This window comes from Chinchilla lanigera, unplaced genomic scaffold (genome assembly GCF_000276665.1).
Source record: "Chinchilla lanigera isolate Chin_1 unplaced genomic scaffold, ChiLan1.0 scaffold00094, whole genome shotgun sequence".
NCBI lineage: Eukaryota > Metazoa > Chordata > Mammalia > Rodentia > Chinchillidae > Chinchilla > Chinchilla lanigera.
The window spans coordinates 2,910,416-2,914,178 of record NW_004955495.1 but is presented as its reverse complement, the minus strand read 5'-3'; the positions used below and the strand labels follow the sequence as shown (position 1 = coordinate 2,914,178).

Genomic DNA, 3,763 nt, shown 5'->3' with positions numbered 1-3,763 from the left:
TCAGAGGAGGTCCAGAGGGTACAAGCAAGTTACAGGAAGAAGTTGCCCAAATGCCCATGACTCCTACACTTGCTACGTTGCCTTATTTCCCAGCATGCACCTACAGCCCTGTGGGAAATAACAGAAGACTAGATCCTGTTTTTAGATGATTCTACACCTTACACAGACACCACCCACAAGTGAACAGCTGTAGTCCTCTTCCAAGACATTTTTTGAAGGATGGTGGTGAAGGGAACTCTTCACAGTGGGCACAACTTTGGGCAGTGTTCCTGGTAGCACATTTTGCCTGGAAAGAAAAATGACCAGATGTGCAGCTGTACACTGATTCATGGGCTGTAACCAACAGTCTGGCAGGATGGTGAGAAACTTGGAAGGAATGTGACTGGAAAATAGGCGACAAAGGTATTTGGAGAAGGGGTGTATGTGAGACTTCTCCATACGGGCAAAGCATGTGAAAATATTTGTACCCCACATGACTGCTCACCAAGAAGTGAACTCAGAAGAAGAGGATTTTAACAGTCAAGTGGATAAGATTACCAATTCTATAAATAGTGGTCACCTCTTTCTTCAACTACCCCTGTCATTGCCCAAAAGGCTCATGATTGGAGTGGGCATGGTGGCAGAGATGGAATGGAGGAAAGGAAGAACATGCTTGGAGTGTAGGAGATCCCTTAAGGTACCTCCTGGTACTACCATGCCCTGTTATTAAAGTCAGCAGGGGCTGGGGATTTAGCTCAGTGGCAAAGCGCTTGCCTGGCAAGCACAAGGTCGTGAGTTCGGTTCCCGGTACCGGAGAAAAACAAACAAACAAAAAAAAAAACAACAACAAAAAAAAATTAAAGTCAGCAGGAAATTACAACAACCCAACTCAGGCAGAACAACAAATGGTTCAGAATCTTCAGAAATCATGGTATTGGTCACCCCACCAGGGAAAGAACCAAGACCTTCTGAGGTGCTTGCTGAAGCACAAGAGAATGCAGAATGGATAACAGAAGAAGCTGGTTCATAATTCCAGCTATGACCCCATGATCAGCTACAGAAACAGGGAGTGTAATTGTAATAGTTCTCTTTCAATATGCTTCCAATATAATATAATGTTCATAGATTTAATACTGGTTCTTAAGCATTTTTAAACCAGTGTTTTATTGTTCAAGTTATGAAATGTCAGGAGTAAACATCGCCTAAAGAAAACTTTCCTTCTATTCTGGAGAGGGAATCAGTGCATTTCCATTCATATGCAGAATAGGTATAGCATGTTAGGTGCAATTATGACCTAATCTTTGTATCTGGAAACTACAGTTTAAAGAAAGGCATGTGGTTGTCAAGTTGACAGTGGTGTTGGAGACCACTACAAAATGGCTCTGAGCAGGATTTAATATTAACCAATTGGTTTTCTGTGTTTACTTGTGAGTTGTCTGAAGCTTAGGCACCTTGTCTGGGGATGGGCAGGGGACTCATAGTAAGTAAACCTCTGTGAGTCCCTGGTCACCCTGAGGCCTGTCTTGGCCTGTGAAGCTGTGACTCCTCAAAGGACAAGATAAGGACACAGTCGAGGGCATTTGGCTCCAACCCCAATTAACTACAAGGAGACTGTAGCTGCAGGCTCCACACTCCTACAATAAATACCAACCTATGGATAAGATAGTTCTCCTGATTGACATAATTTACTACTTGGGAAAATTCTCCCAGTGTCCTGTGAGATTCCTGCGTTTTCTTGAGTATCCTCTCCCTTTGTCTGAAAACTAAATAAATGCAGGCTGCCCAGAGAAGTCTTTGTCCAAACTCAGAGAATATCGAAGCTGTAAGAGAGTGAGACCCTCCTGGAGCCCTGAAATCGTTTCAATTGTCTCATTTGTTTAAGCTTTGCCATCCACTTGTTTGGGAGATTGTGGCCCTGATCAGCCCGCAATAACTAAGGGTTATTTAACATGATAAGTGGGTGGATTGGGCTGGGGAGAGGAGTCTGAAATCCTCCCCTCCTTCCCTCCACTGGTGGAACTCGGGACCTGGAGACTGGCAGAAATGCCAGCAACGCAGCGGGACCCTGGCTAGGGCACACAGGATGGACAGGCAGAACTAAAGGTGTGGAAATGTCTCATGCAGCAGTAACAATACGAGCCAGTAGGTGGTTTAGGAGAACCAGTGTTGCAGTTGGGGACAAAAGCGTGAGGAATAGAAGCGGGTGGGTAGGGCTGCTGCCTTTTCTTTTCTTGTATATTATCTTTTTTTTCTTTTCATTTTATTTTCCAAACGACTGGGGAGAACTCCAGCCACAGAAAAGTAATCCCATCCCCCAAATCCTGAGACAAAGATCAGAGCTAGGGGCCCTCTTCTGTCCCTCTCTCAGACAGAAGCTTTCTTTCCCTCAATAAATTCTGCTCTTAACCTCCGTTGTTCCTAAAATTGATTCTTCAATTTTAGAGAACATAAACTCATCACAGATATCGTTTAGGTTGGGAGTTTTTCTCCCCCATGTCATTCTGGAGGTCCCACCGAGATCACTGGGTGGAGACAGGAAATTCACAGTCATCTCTTACTCCTTTAGAGTGCATCATTAAGCACTAGAAGATGCTGGAGCCTTACACACTGAAAAAAAGCCTTTAATATTTTTCTGCACATGTGCATGGCCTACCTATCCCCTAGAGCCAAAATGGAAAGAAAAGCTGCAGAATTATCTAGAAGAGGTAAAGGAATTGCTAGAAAAGGCCACTAGGAAGAGAGCTGAAAAACCCAAGATTTTTTTGTTTTTTCTCCGGTACCGGGAACCGAACTCACAACCTTGCGCTTGCCAGGCAGGCGCTTTGCCGCTGAGCTAAATCCCCAGCCCCGAAAAATCCAAGATTGAAACAGAAATAAAGAGTAAGATGCAACACAAATCACAGAAGAAACCAGAACTTCTTGACAATGAAAAACCAGCTCCTGTGGTTGCTCCCATCACAACAGGATACACAATGAAGATCAGTAATTACGGATGGGCTCAGTCAGATAAGTTTGTGAAAATCTGCATTACCTTAACTGGAGCTCCTCTAGTTCCTGCTGAGAATGTTCAGGAGTATTTCACAGAGAGGTCATTTGATCTTTTGTTAAAGAATCTAAATGGGAAGTGTTCCTCTACGATTGTGAACAATCTCTTGAAATCCATCTCAGTGGAAGGCAGTTCAAAAAAATCAAGACTGATACAGTTCTTGTGTAGAAAGAGAGCGGAAAACTCAGTGGGAGTACTTAACTCAGGTTGAAAAGGAGTGCAAAGAAAAAGAAAAGACACCCTACAATGCTGAGACAGATTCTAGTGAGGGATTAATGAATGTTTCAAAGAAAATTTATGAAGATGGAGATGATGATATGAAGCAAACCATTAATAAATGCTGGGTGGAATCAAGAGAAAAGCAAGCCAAAGGAGACACAGAATTTTGAGACTTTCAAGTCCTTTGGAGAACTACAGCATGGAAATACTGGATATTTCCAATAAGGGAATGTTGGTGAGCTGCACATGGAAATCTGACAGATAGCTATAACACCTTCCAAGTAAAGGCAGTAAATTCTCTATTTCTTACTGGAGAATGTATTTAAATAAATTATGCATATTAAGTACTTCCTCCAAAGATGGTTCCATTAGTACACTGGTCATTTTGTTCAAGAAAGGGTCACATGGCATTCTCATTAAAATATAAAAAGCAAGTCTTGCCTAATGAAAACAATACATTATGTATATTTTTGTTCAGCTAGGAGATAAAAAACAAAAGTATATGCTTGCCTGTATAGA

The 3,763-nt window shown here is 42.4% G+C and overlaps 1 pseudogene; it reads left to right on the top strand.

Moving 5' to 3' along the window:
• The first annotated feature begins 2,834 nt into the window (after nucleotides 1-2,834).
• LOC102007568 lies at nucleotides 2,835-3,414 on the top strand (annotated as a pseudogene).
• Nucleotides 3,415-3,763: the final 349 nt, after the last annotated feature.